Below are 17,730 nucleotides of genomic sequence, written 5' to 3' on the forward strand. Positions count from 1 at the left end.
CAATAGCTGCTTTTTGTTAACTTCTCTCTGCCATAGACCCCTGATTCCCTCCCACTCCTCTCCTGCCACAGACAGACACTGGGAAGTTTAGAGTGCTGGTCTGGACGGTAGTGTAATGAGAGAGTGGCAGCCTGTTCCCTGTTAAACACTTCAAATTGCTGCACAGCTTGTTGTTCTATCAGTTTCCTGTATAATCATAACCTTAACCAATCCACAACTTTCTTTTAGGCCTATCTGGGTTTCATTTCCTGCTTAGTATTCTTAAGATCATTCATAAATTTTACCCTGTTGGTTGCATGGGATATTTAACCCCTGGTCAAACTAATTCTCAAGAAACAACCAACATCAAAAACTGTGACGAATTCACTCTGTATGGAAGACTTGCCAGAAAAACACAACTAAGGACTGCCTTCAAGGTTGTAAGTATACGGCCAAACAGTCTATAGACTATAGAAAGTCTTTCTGAAAACTTAAAAATTATCCTTTTTGACCATGACTAATCTTGTTCATAGAGAGCAAACATTCAACAAGCCCTCAAATTTGACAAATCCTAATTCAGGTTTAGCAAACTGTTAGGTCAATAAAGATGACCACTTCTTTCCCATTATCCTAACTTCATCACCTCATAACAGTAAAACTAATTCCAACAGTTCTTCAGTTTCTTTGATTACACAAAAAGAGCAAGAGTACCCTTAGTTCATATAAGAAACCCAATAGGAGGGCACCTGTGTGGTTCAGTCAGTTAAGCATCCAACTCTTGATTTCAGCTCAGGTCATGATCTCACCATTGTGAGATTCAGGCCCGTGTGGGGCTCCATGCAGGGTGTTGAAACTGCTTAAGATTCTCTCTTTCCCTCTCTCTCTGCCCCTCCCACCCAAAAGATAAAATAAAATAAAGTTAAATTAAATTAAATTAAAATAGGGGCCCCTGGGTGGCTCAGTTGGTTAAGCATCTGACTCTTGATTTTGACTCAGGTCATGATCTTATGGTTTGTGGGTTCAAGCCCTGCATTGGGCTCCACGCTGACAGTGCAGAACCTGCTTAGGATTATCTCTCTCCCTCTCTCTCTCTCTCTGCCCCTTCCCTGCTTGCTCTCTCTCACTCTGTCAAAATAAATAAATAAAAACTTTAAACAATAAAATAAAATAAAATACATTTTAAAAAAAGAAACCAAATAGGGACCCTTCAGTCCTTAAAAACGTGAGCCTGCCCACAATTTAATGGACACATGTTATTATCTTACAACTTTGCAAGCAGCATACAGGCTAACTGAAAACAAACTATCTCTAAATGAAGGAAAGAAATGACTCAAGGGGAGAAGGAGGATAGGAAGGAAGGGAGGGAAAAAGGGAGGAAAAGCAGAAGGAGAAAGGAAAGGAAGATTCATTACACTAAAAGTCATTTTACAGAAATGTTATTCCAAAGAACTTCCCAACCTCTAAAACTAAAAACATAATATAACATATTTGAAACCTAATTCACAAGATTCTTTGTTCTAGATGATACAAGGATGCTTCTTGGTGATAGTTACAAGACATTTCTAAAGATCTCCCATATAAAATATTAGAGCAATACCTAAATGAGTATTTTCATATATATCTATGTTAATCTTTCCCCAAATAAAGCAAAATTATTCTCATTAGTTTTTCTACCAGGGGCTACCCATTTCCTAAAAGTCCTACAGTTGTTCTTAAAATGCACTAAATTGAAATCAATAAAATTGAACAAATTAGGGGGAAAAAAACTATAGAGCTCTTTTTAAGTTACTACTGTCATCCAAATAATTATTTCCACATCTTAAATAACAATCCTCAAATCCATTTTGTGATTTTACAAAAGTCTCCTATTTCAATAGTCTTGTTTCACTAACTTCTCTCCCTTTTGTCTCCTCTGTTCAATTACTGCAGTGAAATTGGAAGGACAGATATTTCTTCTATTTATTCAATCATATCTTCTCAAAAAGTTCCAGGCATTCAAAGTTTTCTTACACTCAGCTCTCTTGTTTACACCCATATTTTTCATGTCTTACTTTCTCAGTCTTCCCCCAGACATTACCTTTCAATTCCTATCTGTTCCATGACTGCAAGTCCAGGGAAAAACCCTCTGTAACTAGTCACAAAATCAACAGTGCCTTCTACAAATGGCCACTACCAGAAAGCCCAGAATGTTTCCATCCCTTAAACCTGTCAACTATTCATTATGTGTATACTCACTGCTATATGAGATATCAAATTATGTGTGACCAATCTCACCTTAAAAACAACCCATTCTAGTTAGTGATGCTATATGTATATAGTCATGGAAGAAAAATAATATTCACAGAAGGAATAATATCTGTATATAATATCCATATATAATATAAATATCTGTTTTTCTTCTGCACTTTGTTCAGTGAAACTCAGAACACTGGTGGCAATAATTAAAATCAAGCCACTGGCTTCTTCCCAGCCTGCCATAGCTTTAAAGAAAAAAAAAAGAATTTAAATTCCACCTAATAATGTAGGCAGCTATAGGGGTGCAGAATTAGATTTCATTAATGCTATTGCTTAATTATCTATTATGCCTGGGTCAAAAAGGGAAAAATCATAATTAGCCATCAAACATGTCTTTTTTTGTTGTGCTTATGTGTTCCAAAGGTATAAAAGAGCCCAAAGGTGAAACAAAAATAGAAAATCTGATTTTATTAATGAATTCATTCACTTAAGTTTATATGAAACTGTGTAAGCTGAAAAGAAAAAGAGCTATCTCCAATACAGTTTGTATCCAAAGAAAACTCCACCCACATAAACTCTCTAGTAACATATCAAGTTTTAAGCCCTTAGGTTAGAGACTATCTTTTCTTCTTTTGTAAGCACTGTGCCAAGCCCTTAGTGCTAAACAAATAATAATAATAAGCATTACATCATGTGGACAAACTTATTTGACTGATTAAACATTAAGGATCAGTCTCTTTTGCCAGTCACCTATGGAAGATGATGCTTTGGAAATTAATCTTTTTACACTATGATTGCCTTGCATCTTTGAAAAACTCTAGTAAGCTATATGTAGGTGATACACATATATATGTATCAGGGAGAGAGAGAGAGAAAGAGAGAGGTGGGGGAAGGAGGGAGAAAGGGAAATAGAGAGGAAGGAAGGAAGGAAGAGAGAAATTTCTCTTTACTAGAACATTTAACTCACATTTTGATGTTTACAGTGGTCAAAAACTTGGTGAAATGACAAGCATTTGTATCCATACTCCAAAATAACATGAAATATGTACTTCAGATGAAACTACATGCTGCAAGTGAGGTGTAGAGATAAGCATACAACAAAACATACAGATTTTGTTGATTATTCAATCTTTATAAAGTAAATAGCTACTAAACTGTTGCTATCTAAAAGCTTGAGTAAATCAATGACTTTACTATTAACTGAAGTATAGACATTATAGGGCAGATTCAGTTGGTTAAGTGTTCAACTCAGTTTTGGCTCAGGTCAAGATCTCACAGTCGTGAGATCGAGCTCCGCATTGGGCTCCAAGCTGGGCATAGAATCTGCTTAAGATTTTCTAAAGATTCTCTTTCTCCTGCTCTCTCTGCCCCTCCCCTCACATTCATGCTCACACTCTCTCTCTCTCTCAAAAAAAAATTGTTTTAATATGAAGTATAGACATTATAATACATATATTATATATGATCTACATTATATATGTTATAATTATAAGTCATTTAATGATAAAATAATGGTTAGCTGTGCATAATTACTGCATTTATTGACACTCCCTCACCTCCTTATATTTGAGACCACCACTCAGTTCAGGTTACGGCTTTATTTCCCCTTCTCTACATACATTTAATTCCTTTAAATATTAATGAAAGTTATGTAAGAATGCTGAAAGATGATTAAACCTATCTTCTTGGTTAATAGCAAGTTCAGGGAACAGCTTCTTAGGGAAATATTCAAATTTATTAGCTGCTCTTAGCAAACTGCCCTCAAGACCCACATTGTTTCCAATCTCAAGTTAAGAAGAATTTTTCTCCAACGGGCACTGAATCACTTTAATGTTGACTCTTGTGCTGCTCTACTCCACCTTCAAATGTAGCCAGTAAATTCAGCTTTACTACAGTACTATAAAAATGTGAAAGAACCATAATAGCATCTAAAAAAGAGCTGTTGGTGCTATATTAGTTTAGAGAAAACCCTAAACTGAATACTAATGCAAAATTTAATGATAGTTGCCTAGTTGCCAAAAGAGTTACAATAATTATTTTGCCATAATGTGTAGTTATCTTGAAGTCATCTGAGAATATTACTGCATGATATTCTAAATAAGTCCCCAAAGTGTCATTGTTCCGTTGTTGTTGTTGTTGTTGTTGTTGTTGTTGTTGTTGTTGTTTCAGTCTAAATTCAGCATCAACATACTACCTTCACTGTAATAATGCTGTCCTCTGATTAGAGGACTGCTTTATGAATGAAGAAACATTATAGGGAGATCACTCTACATCCTTAGTAAGTCAGCTTCTTTGATTGATATCCAACATGGATCTACCTCGCATCAAATTCCACTTAACAGTGAATATCATGATTGTAAGGTTCCGGTAAAACATTTAAACTGAATCAATACAGTTTTACTTCCCTTTTCTTTTATAACCATGACCAAATTTTTAGAGTTGAAAAGTAAACCAAGATCAAATTTAGATATGTTGTTTGAAATTAGCAAAGATGAAACACTTCACTGCCAGACAAGAGCACTGATTTTAAGAGTAGATTTTTGCCTTCCCTGAAATGCCTAGCTCATGCAGTGTATTTTTATGCCTGCAGATATTGGCATGTTTCACATTTGAGATTATGACACACCAACTTATTTTGAAATTTTTTAAATCTTCCACTGTGCATGTTTCAAGTGCTTCATGACTATCACTGATAATTGAGCAATTAACTTGGAATTACCAAATGTGCTGTGATGGCACAATATGTAGTAAGCAACATGAAAGAATAAAGAACAGAGGAACTTAGCACAGTGGAAAAAAAGTAATAAAGGGTAAAATAGGCCATCATCCTAACAATAATACTGAGTAAGTTTTAATGGGCCCAGGTCTCAGCAGTTTAATGGTGCCAGTAAAATGGTTTAATGAAACAAGTCCAGAGTATTACAAACTTTTTAGAGCGGCTTGTTCTGGTTCTGCTAAAAGGAAGCTTCTTTCTAACTGGTCTTGTGTAATATTCAGGGATTGGTCCAAAAAGTAAGTGTGGGAGTTTCATTAAATAACAAGTACAAAACAATTAGGTTAAAAATCCTGACAGGCAAATATTTCTTATTTCTTAAGAAATACAAGCTTGCAAAAAATAGATGTAAGGTCTTTTCTTTGTGTGACAGAGACAAAGCAAAAACTCTAGGGCTAACAATGACCTCAAGTCATCAAGCTATTGTGAACATATTTGCAAACCAAAAATTAAGATACATGGCTTGACATCAAGAGGGAAAGATGAAACCCAGCTATATTAGAAAAAAATAGAATGCGTCTTCACTGTTCATCCCACCAAGGTCTCTAATACTGGGCTTTTCTGGCTAAAACCAGAGCGTGACTGTGAAGAGTAGCTTTTTAGTGCTTAAATATAGCCAGTGAAGCAAATTCCATAAACCTAAATCCTACCTTATTTAGGTGGCAGGCCATTTTAAAGGTTTGCAAGAAAAACCCACAATTTAGAAAGTCAGAGAGGGAAAAGATATTCAAACTACAACAAATAAAGGACACTATTAAAAACACTTTTTCTCAAAATTCCATCAATATTGCTCCAAAACACCACTAGGAGATTAAAATAGGCCAGGCTGTCCTTTCAGGTAAAAATAAATTAGAAACAGAAAGTGAAGAGAGCAGAAAGAAAAAGTATCGAAGGGCACTAGTATATAAAACTTAAAAGCTTAAAATGTAATGGATATACACATTCAGATTAGCAAACTGCTTTCAATTAAAGTAGATTTCTGGCCACAGTTCACAAATGTACAGTAGCTGTGTGTATTAATGTAGATACTTCAAATGTCAGTATATCTCTAATTAACATGAGCACACAACTGTAAAACTGAGAAGGCACAATTGTAAATTCCTTACGTTCCCAGCATTAATGCGTTCAGGGGGCAGCTCCCGTTGTCATGGAAAATGGCATTCAAGCCCTATTTGTGGATTTTCACAGCTCATCTTTTTTATTTACCTGCTTTATGTCAAGATTAGCCTGGAATAATATTTCTTAAAGATAATGCACTTAGACCTGCTTGTCCTGAAAATCACAGGCATTCTCACTTGAGGGAGCTTTGGTCTGGGCTATGCTCAGTTTGAAACAGATTTCTTTCCATTTTAAAATACCACAAAGACATGAATTCATGATTTTTTGTTTGTTTCCTGAAAATCAACACAATTCCAAAACTTTCAGCTAAAGCACGGTATGTGGCAGTTTTGAAATAGGGGGATAGGAAAATGTCAAGGAGGAGAAAATGATCCAGGGACATGAGGAAATGAATTGGTAAAAAGTGTTCTACAATCTCCTCCCTGACTTACTGTCCCTCAACTTTTTGAAAATATTTGTATGACCACCAAATGGAGATTGAGATAGTGATCAAAAACAACAAAAGAAAGAGAACTAAAATTCTCTCTGTGACAGGACAGTTTGGTTTTGTGGAAAGGGCACTGAATTAATTACACCATGAGGCCCTATACTTGAGTCCTGCTACTCTGCAAAAATAAGGATAATTCCTACTTACCTAACAGTTTTTACAAAACTCGGCCACTTTAATGTCTGTAAAAGCAAGTGTTATACCAAAATAAGATATTGTTATTATTATTGCTTCAAGCATAGGGCTAAGCAATAATCACTTCTTATGCCAGACAATAAAATACTTTTGTATCTTTTCAGGGAAAAGTTTGCTATTCGAGACCATGAACAAAGACAGAATTTTATAAATGTAAATTCACTATCAAATAACTTAGAAGGCCTGAGTAACCTGAAAAAGCAGGGTATTTAATGGCCTATCTCTGTTGTTGTTGTTGTTTTAAACCAATCATTTATTGTCCTGGTAAAACTGAATGGTCAGAATTACACAATTATTTTTAAATTAGAGATAAAGAATTAAATGTGAGATATGCACATGCAAAACAAAGTGTTCTTATACAATGCCTACGTTTGAAAAAGACAAGGGTAGTTTTATTTTTTAAAGAGGAAAAAAATAGTGTAAGAGGCTTTCAGCTTCTGAGAAGATAACCATTTTCCTTCACAGTGTTTTCCTCTTCTGATGTAGGTGGTTGATGTGAGTAGGTAAGATTCCAGTGGTTCTCACACACCCTTGGTGTGGCCCATTCATTATGGATGTGCAAAACAATATCCCACCTTCCTTATCTCACAGACTGGCTTCTACATGCCTTACTAAGAAACCTTCCCATGGCCATGGGTATAACTTTCTTCCTTAGATCATGTAGCAAATAAGCAGTTCCAGTATGGAAATTAAAGTTCCTAAAAGAAGCCATTGTCACATATCCCATTTGCGTGTTCTTAAACCAAACTAGATAAATATTTCTATTGTTTTAGCTGCCTCATCATTCAGTGTAAGTGGTGGACAATTTCTGCAGTAATTGAAAGGAATGGGAACTTAAGCATTCTGGATGCCATGTTAATTTTATCTGACTTATCTCAGCAGTATCCTGCTACATTCCTTTAATAAGAAAGTTCCAGTTTAGGAGATGGCCTTAACAAAGCTTAAAACCATTGAACAAAGGAACAACAAAGTCCATGCCCTAAACTAACATATGGAAGTTCTCAGGGTTGAAAAACAATTACTTTGGGCCTGTATGATTAGCATGGCTTCTGCCTAAGAGATCAGATAAAAACTGGCTAAAAGATTTTTTTTAAGTTGAACTCCAGAAATAACCATATGAAAACTACAGCCACAGTATCCCTTCTATTTTTAGTCTCTCTCTTTGTTAGATCACTAGAAAAATCTCAGCTAATTGGATCACCTCCATTCAAAGCTAGCCTAAGTACATCTGGTGGAGGGGGGACACAGAAGAGGAGTAAAGAAATAAGAAAAGAGAGACTTTGGGTAATGAGAAATGTAAATATTTTAATTTTAATATTTTAATGAATGCCATCTTGGTTGAAATGCCAGTATTTATCTCCTATTTGTCATTTTAAAAATGTAGTCATCCTAAAAACTTACTGAAAGAAATGATTTAGGGGAACATGGGTGGTTCAGCTGGTTGACCACTGGACTTCAGCTCAGGTCAGGATCTCAAGGTTCATGAGTTCAAGCCCCATATCAGGTTCACTACACTTAATGCAAAGCCAGCTTCGGATCCTCTGTCCCCCTCTCTCTCTGTCCCTCCCCTATTCTCTCTCTCTCTCTCTCTCTCTCTCTCTCTCTCTCTCTCTCTCAAAAACTAATAAACATTTAAAAAAAAGAAAATGACTGAATGATACAAAAGAAGAGAGAAAGGAGTTAAAAGAAAGGACAAAGCAACTAAGATAAGATTTGAACAACTCAAAATTGTTTCCTTTCACTCAGATTTCTAATAGGATAAACTCAACTCCTCAGAATTATCCTTTTTCATGAGAGCACTTCAAAGGTACTTTACATTTCTTTCTCCATCTTTTTCGCCTCCTAATCCTCACTATGATACCTTGCACAAATTAAAAGCTTATATTTAATCCAAATGAGCCATGCCGTTTAATATTTTGTGTTTTACATAAGAATTGTCTTCAAATAATAAAATGTGAATTGATAGTTCCACAAAAATAATCTATTCATTCAGAAAGCATTAAAAATATATAAAAATGTATTAAACTATATTCAACATTCACATCTATTTTTTAAAGCTGATTCATAATGCTTGTCCCAATCAGTGCTACTACTAAAAGAAAGATAAAGTTGGTTTTAAATAAATTTTCCCTATGCTCTGCTTAAATACTGAATTACTTAAACTCCAATTTATAATTTATTTTTTTTTAAATACTTTTCCTAGAAGCATATTCTTTAAAACCCCTTTGTAGGAGTACACTAAAAGAGAACAAGTTTCCTATGTCTTTATTGTTATCAAATGTATAAGAGCTCCTTACCAACAATAAACACATATAAATATATTTTAAACTCAAGTTACTTAAGTACGGTCTTATATGCACACAGACTTTTTTTAATACCTGCCTCATACTCTAAACTACTTCTATACTAATAAATATATATAAATTTAAAGTACTTTAATTGATTCATTCAAGTTCATTCCATTTTTTTTCTTGAAATTTATCTTCTTTCCTGAGAAAAAGATATCTTTGTATTCCCAAATACCACTTAAAATTTACTCGTGTTTTAGGGATGGTGAAGAAGGCAGGAAACGCCCCCATTTTGGATACACATTATACATTTACTAAATAAGCCTTTGGTTCCTTAGTACATAATCTCCTCATGTACTGACAGCTCTTTGAATTCTGTATCATCTCACATCTTTTCCATGTGCATAGGCTCATAATACTTTTCAAGTCCATACAACCAGAAGACTGAGGGAAGTTATCAGGGTAAATTATTCATATGTATATAGACTAGCTCCTTTAAGGTAATTCATTCCTATAATTGAGCCCCATCTTCAAAAAGTAAGATATTTATTCTTTCAGCTTACTATAACGGGCCCAACCATTGTGTTATTTTACTGGAAATCACAAACTGAGGCTTTTTTCACCAGCTGGTATTTTTTCCAGAGTCCTCTTAAGAAAACTTTTACAAAAAATTAATAACACTTAAAGTAACAGAGAAAATAATAAAAATTCACACACAAAAGAAATTAAGATCTTGTTTACAAACTGTTAACTTTTTCATTATACAGTGAGAAAAGTAATAAATAAACCAATACTTACAAATACGGACAAAAAATCAGCCCCAGCACCCAGAAATCACTGGTAAATTGCCTTTGAATTCATGAAAGTGACCTGAAAGTTTAGACAGAAAATGAAATTTAATAATATAAGTAAACTGCATTAAATGTTTTATTAAAGGAGTATATACATTCTGTCTAAAATTTATACTATTTTTAACTCAGGCAGTTGTCCCCATCTATTCTAACAACTTTTTCAAGATGATAATATCAAAATAAATAATTATTTCCTTGTTCTATCTCTAGGAATACAACATCTCTATCCATTACGGCTTTAAAAAAAAAAAGGCAGTAGTAAAGTAGGTGTTTAAAGTATCAGTAAATAAAAACAAAAGGGAGAAAAACAATTTTTAAGGGAATAGAAGCTTATAAGTAGTTACATTTGAAAAACATGTTTAATTTATGTCTACAAGTTAAAATTAATGCACTTCACAGAAAATATCTTGGATGTGTCCAATAGGAATATCTTATAGGTAGAATAAAAATGAAGAGATGCATTTCTTGTTCTGCCTAAGGTATGGAACCCATTTAGACATTTAGGCTATATGCAATGCATTCTGCATATGGCAAAATTCAATCCAAAATTCTTTTGCTTGCACACACTTTAGTTCTGGCTGAAGAAGTAACAGATGCAACTCAAACACACAGAGCTAGCCTTGTAAAAAGTTTTAACTAGCACAATGAGTCACTTTATGCCTCTAAATATCTATGGTTTCCTCTCTCCAGAACCCCCATGCATTAGAAGGTAGTTTGGTAGTTTATTTTTATTGTTTGGTCTAAATACAGCACATTTTTAGTTCCATGAAAACAAAGAAACTTTGTTGCAAGGGCCATATTCTTTCCAAAATGCGAGGATGGCTATGAGTAGTGTTCAACTTAAAATAATAATGGAACTTGAGTTCCTAATTTAGGTCAGAAACTTTCCTAGACTTAGAGATTGGTTTGATTCAATACACACTGTTTAAACATAGCTAGTAAACATATAGGTTAGTTAACTAACCAGTTAGTTAGCTAACTAGATTTAAATAGATTCATTCTGGAAAAAAAAAATGAATCTCGATCAACATCTTTTGTAGGAAACATGACTTTCAACGTTATATTTATAGCACAAATGGTTAAAATGAATTAGGCATCTGAATATGAGATATGAAATAAATATCTAACTCAGCCCTGACTCCAGCTCCTATAATATGTTTTTGCCTAAGTGACCCAGATAAATTATTCTATTTTCCAGTCAGGATTGATAAATAATAAAAGTCCTGGGCATTTGGACAGGTTTAAGTATTGATGGCTAATACACTATTAGGTTTCTTCTCTAGACCTCCTTCTCTGTGTAAAGAATGGTTCCTCAGGCCTTCTTCACTCCAGTTTCACAGGTTTCCAACAATTCTATGATGCCTACTTCCATGGGTGTAAGAAGTACAGGAGAGTCTGGCCAGGGAAGGTAGCTCTGAATTTACTTTTGGTGTAACACCCATTTCTTCCTCACAGCTTTCTAATGTTTTCAGATCCAGGAGAGCAATTTTATCTGGTACACTATATAACACCATGTGGACACATTCTGTGTACAATTCAAAGCCAGCAAAGAATACTTGTTCTGATATAAGCTATTCTTACATTTTATCCTGCCCTGAGTCGTAAATTATAATTTGAAGTTATCCACAAAATAAATCTATAGCAAAATGCTGTATACCCAAAAGCATAAAATCTGGAAGAATCCAATACTTGTATATTATAAAAATAATCACACCTTGTCTTTCTGGCAACCATTCCTTTAAAAGTATGAGTTAGAATTACACAAGATACACAATATAACCCATCTCTTTCATTTGCATTTAAATAATGGGGGATAAAATAAAATGCATCCAAAAAAATATTGCAGCTAACAAGTATCTCATTTTCTCAATCATTGGACTCTTTGGGAGTTAAGATCTCTAACTCTGGAAATATTTAAAATTGGAACAAATCAGATTCCAGACATTTAGGGCAAATAATATTCTAATATACATCAATGTGAAGTCAATAAATCTCAATTGTCATATCAATGCAATCTTACTACATATGTTAAAAGCAACTCTGACTCACATTATCAACTGATTTACACTATTGGTGGATTTTGGGAGCAAACAATTTAAAAAGCATGAGCTTCTAAAGTCACATAGTTAATTGTTATAAAAAAGAGGACTTAAATGCATACTTCTTACTGCAAACAATTTAGGAATAAACAGGTAACATTTTATGAAGGGCAAAGAGTTAAGAATTAACTCACAAAAAACAATTTAAAGTAAGCTACTTCTTTAAGAACTAGAAAAGTTTAGGTCATTTCCAAAATAAAAGTGGCTACTTTGGTCTTGAGGGCAGCATAAAACTAAAAAGTTAGAGAAGGAAATGTCAGAGCAAATCACCATCTTTTCTGGAAAATCACAATCTGTTTAGGAAAATAAATCCTCGGAACACCAGTCACCATGGATTGTCCCATTCCTCCGTCTGTTCATTCATTCACTCAGCAAATAATGACCATGGGTGAGAGATTGTACCAGACAGTATGAACACAAAAATTTTTTAAAATAAGTAAAATCATTATGTTGTAAACCTAAAACTAATATGTTATATGTAAATTATAGCTCAATTAATAAATACAGCATTTTTTTATTATATTTGGAAAGAGAGTGAGTGGGAGAGGGGAGCAGAACGAGAGACAGAATCTTAAGAAGGCCCCATGCCCTGCATGGAGTACAATGCAGGGCTCCATCCCATGACCCTGGGATCACAACCTGAGCCAAAACCAACAGTCAGATGATCAACTGACTGAGCCACCCAGGCGCCCCAATAACTTTTTTTTTTAAAGGTGATGGCCTTTCCCCTCAAGGATCCTTCGAAGAATCAATAATCCAACCTGGGCCACAGACTATTATATCTGGCCATGATGGTGACATTGTTCATATTCTCTGGTTGTCAAATCTTTTGGACATCCTTAATTTATTAAATAAAAAGTGAATTGTTACAAGCACTTCAATATAAAAAACAAAAGAATATAAAAAGTAAGTGTATAAATGAAGAAATACAAATGTTCAATAACACAAAAATATCTATAATCTGCCTAATAATCAAAGAAATATAAATAAAATGTTTTCACCTAAAATATTGGCAAAATAATTTATACACTGGTCAAAAACTAGTATTGGTGACTGTGTGGGGAAAAAAATACTTTCATATACCATTGATTAGATTATAAACTGGATACAACTTTTCTGAATAGCAATTTGAGAGTAAGTGTTAAATTTTTTAATGTTGATATCCTTTGAATTTGCAACACTACTTCTAAAAATTATCCTAAAGAATTAATCACAAAAATGTTAAAAGAAATATATATGTAATATTTATGTTCATTACAGAATTTTTATAACAACCCCAAATTGGAAATAACCCACTAACTGGATAAGCAAATTATGATATGTACGTATAACACTATACTCATTAAAAATTATGACATAAATGTATATTTATTGACATAAAAATGATGGCAAAATGTATTGTTGAATTTAAAAATACACATATAATAACCAATCAATTTATAGAAAAGTAAATATGGGTACACGCACACACACGTATGCACACAAGTGTCAGAAAGTAAAGCACAATTTAACAAAAATATTAGCATTGAGTGTATAAGCTTATTTTAACTTCCGTGTAAGCTGGAGTTATTTAGATTTTTTTAATGCTTAACATGTCTAATTTGTCCCCAAACAATAAAGCTATTTCTAAAATTCAGTATATTACTTATCCATTCAAAAGCAGTCACCCAAATCCAGACTAACTTGCTTTTAATTTGGCAACCGAAGCCAAATACTAATTAGGTTACAAAAAGAAAAACCACTGAATTACAAGGCAACTTCAAACAATTTTCTTGACATCAAGTGAAGAAACCATTAACATTTTCACAAAAGCATGTCCCACTCTACCAAAAATAGGTAAGAGATCAAAAGTAAACAGCAAATAAAAACACTGCCACCTCCCTGTATAATTATACTTTAAAAGTTTAAAAGCTTTCAAACTAGATTTTTTAAATCTTGCTTAAAGCTGTCTCTAAGCCACACCTATTTCTTTTTTTATCCCCATCTATTATTATTATTATTATTATTATTATTATTATTATTATTTGATTTAGCAAGAAGGTTCAAGTATCAAATGAGTGGTTGGATTAAATGACCTTCTGACCCTGAGAGTCAATGATTCTAAGGTATTTTTTAAGTACTGAAGTGCTTCCAAAAACACTTGTAACAAAATTTTGTTCACCTTTACATTAAATTATAGTATCACATGTTTCAAACTCAGGTCAAGGATTAAAATTTGTTTAATTTATTGAATCATTGACTTCTGAGTTAAAACAACTCCCTTTAAAGCATTTATTTTTTCAACTGACTTGAAAAGATATCAGTGTCTTGTCTTTTATACATCAAAATAAGAATTAGGGAGGCATTAAAAAATATCCTGTATGCAAATTCAATCAAATACATTTTTGTAGAGATTTCATTTTGCATTACAACTGAAACTTTCCCCAACCTGCATCAATTTTTAAAAAATAAAACCTTATTTACTATTGTCATCACTTCTGTTCTTTATAGATGGCATCAGTAGGCAAAAACAGTGTGTCTTGAACTCCATAATTCTTAGCTTTCCTTCTTAATAATTATACTAAATTATGTATAATTTGAATTAACTATAAAAGTGAAATGTGAAATTCATTTTTCAAAGGAAATGATACCAAGTTAATGTCCAATTTTTTTTTTTTGCTAATGCCCAACTTTTTTTAGCACACATGCTAACAAGAACATCGCAATAGTGAATGGAAAATGAGGGTTTAGTTACTGACATTTCCATCTTCTAAGGCAAAAGTAAGAGTGTTTCTGAAATGTAAGAAAGACAATTTCAGATGCTACCTAGTTCAACACTCTGCTTTCCTGAAACAAGAACCTACTTCCTCAAAGAAATAGGAATTTTCCCTTAAAGATCTCCAAAGGTGAAGCTGCTGGATGGCTCAGTGTGTTAAGTGTCTGGCTCTTGATCTCAGCTCAGGACATGATCTTGTGGTTCATGGGATCAAGCCCTGAGTGGCGCTCTGTGCTGACAGTGCAGGGCCTGCTTGGGATTTTTTCTCTCCTCCCTCTTTGCCCCTCCACCCACTTGCACTTTCCCTCTCTCTTTTTTTTTCTTTTTTTTTTTAAATGAAATTTATTGTCAATATGGTTTCCATACAACACCCAGTGCTCATCCCAACAGGTGCCCTCCTCAATACCCATCACCTACCCTACCCTCCCTCCCATCACCATCAACCCTCAGATTGTTCTCAGTTTTTAAGAGTCTCTTATGGTTTGGCTCCCTCCCTCTCTAACTTTTTTTTTCCTTCCCCTCCCCCATGACCTTCTGTTAAGTTTCTCAGGATCCACATAAGAGTGAAAACATATGGTATCTGTCTTTCTCTGTATGACTTATTTCACTTAGCATAACAGAATTCTCCTCAAAAGAAACTCCAGGAAGTAGCGATAGCTAATGAATTGATCAAAAACAATTTAAGCAATATAACAGAACAAGAATTTAGAATAATAGTCATAAAATTAATCACTGGGCTCCCTCTCTCTTTCAAAATAAATAAATAAACATTTTTAAAAATCTCCAAAGATAGTTATTATTAAAGCCTACTTCTAATAGCCTATTCATGTACTCTATGCTGCTCAACCTACATCTTCAATATGATTTCAGTACTGAGGGCTACTCAGAAGGAACATTGAGAAGCATCCAGAGAAAAATGTCTAAGATCTCTTACAGGAGTAATGCTACATTAGAATGGTTGCATGTTTTTTTTTTTTTAATGTTTTTATTTATTTTTGAGAAAGAGACAGAGCATGAGCAGGGGAGGGGCAGAGAGAGAGGGAGACACAGAATCTGAAGCAGGCTCCAGGCTCTGAGCTGTCAGCACAGCGACCGAGGCAGGGCTCTAATTCACAGACTGTGAGATCATGACCCGAGCTGAAGTCGGATGCTTAACCAACTGAGCCACCCAGGCGCCTCAGAATGGTTGCATGTTCTAAATATTATTAGTTGAAATAAACTTTAGAGACCATCTAGTCCAATGGTTCTCAAACACTTTGGTCTCAGGACTCCTTTACATTTCTTTTTTTTTTTCTTTTTTTTTTTAACATTTATTCATTTTTGAGAGGCAAGAGAGACAGAGCATGAGCGGGGAAGGGACAGAGAAAGGAAGACACAGAATCCAAAACAGGCTCCAGGCTCCGAGCTGTCAGCACGAAGCCCGATGCGGGGCTCAAACCCACGAACTGCAAGATCCTGACCTGAGCCGAAGACGGTTGCTCAACCGAGCCACCCAGGCGCCCCAGGACTCCTTTACATTTCTAAAAATTATTGAAAATCCCAAAGGGCTATGGTTACTTTTATCAATATTAATTAGAAACTAAAGTTGAGAAAAAAGATTATTCATTTAAAATAAATAATAATCATTCAATGATGAGCCTATTGCATAGTAACACAAAAGCATAAGTTTTAAAATATATTTGCCACAATAAAAAAAATTAGAAGACAGGCATTGTTTTGCATTTTTGCAAATCTCTTTAATAAAAGACAGCTAGATTCTCATAGGTGCCACTGCATTCAATCTATTGTGAGATGTTGATTTGGTAGAAGCATGCGAAAATATCCAACTTCACACAGCTATTAAGTTGGAAAGAGGCAGAGTGTTTCAATAGCCTTTCCAGACAACTGGAGCTATTCTTCTTTGATATCAAAATTTGACAAGTAATAGTTTCTCAAAGGTTAATTGCAATATGAAATTTGAAGCCTGAATATCAATGAACTTTTTTGTATTCTCTTACTTTTAAAACCCACTGATCTTTAAATGCATCTTTTACCTTTGCATGATTTTGTAGCATTATGCATTGGTTCATTTGGGAAAATATCAGTACACTGAGTTGTGTAGATTTTCAAAACATTGACATATTTCATTATTCAGTTTTTTAAAAATCACATTTGTTGGGGCGCCTGGGTGGCGCAGTCGGTTAAGCGTCCGACTTCAGCCAGGTCACGATCTCGCAGTCTGTGAGTTCGAGCCCCGCGTCGGGCTCTGGGCTGATGGCTCAGAGCCTGGAGCCTGTTTCCGATTCTGTGTCTCCCTCTCTCTCTGCCCCTCCCCTGTTCATGCTCTGTCTCTCTCTGTCCCAAAAATAAATAAACGTTGAAAAAAAAATTTTAAAAAAAAAATAATAAAAAAAAAATCACATTTGTTAATATCACCACCAATCTTATCAGAAAAGTTTCTAAGTATTGGGGATGACTCCCCATCAAGTTCATGATGGTGGATACAAGTTTTCCAACTATTAATTTTTTCTTGAAAGTTCAAATTTTATTATTGACAGCAGTGTCAGTTGCTTTTCTTAAAATGGCTGGCTGATTCACTTTGCTCATTTTTGAGACTATGTCTGCCAAGCAGACGTCTAAACAACCACTGTGTGTCTTTTGGTTATTCTTTCAAGTAAAAATGAGGTTCTATGAAAAAAAGTAGTTAGTTCAGCTTGCAACTCAATCACACACATGATTTTCCTCAAGAAACGTATACTTCCCATTTCATCACAAAATATTAGAAAATATGCTCAAGGGTCAAGAATTAATAAAATCTATCATTTTTCCTGCTTCACCTACAACATTCTTAAGCAAAACCAGATTTTTCATGTGTGAGTAGTGATGATTAAAAAAAAAAAATTCAATGACTAGTAATGTAATTTGGTGCCAGTGCCTTGATTGTGCTAAGGCACCAGCAATTTTGCCCCA

At 34.3% G+C, this 17,730-nt stretch overlaps 1 protein-coding gene across 7 annotated transcripts in view; it reads right to left on the bottom strand.

The window, feature by feature from the left end:
- SOX6 (SRY-box transcription factor 6) overlaps window positions 1-17,730 on the bottom strand; it is a 620,069-nt gene that overhangs the window by 495,641 nt on the left and 106,698 nt on the right. For all 7 annotated transcript variants that reach the window (XM_030330807.1, XM_030330815.1, XM_030330812.1 and 4 more), the window contains exon 2: window positions 9,875-9,946. The gene's annotated coding sequence lies outside the window, so the exon portion shown is untranslated. The remainder of the gene's footprint in view (window positions 1-9,874; window positions 9,947-17,730) is intronic.

This window comes from Lynx canadensis, chromosome D1, assembly GCF_007474595.2.
Source record: "Lynx canadensis isolate LIC74 chromosome D1, mLynCan4.pri.v2, whole genome shotgun sequence".
NCBI classification, from domain to species: Eukaryota; Metazoa; Chordata; class Mammalia; order Carnivora; family Felidae; genus Lynx; species Lynx canadensis.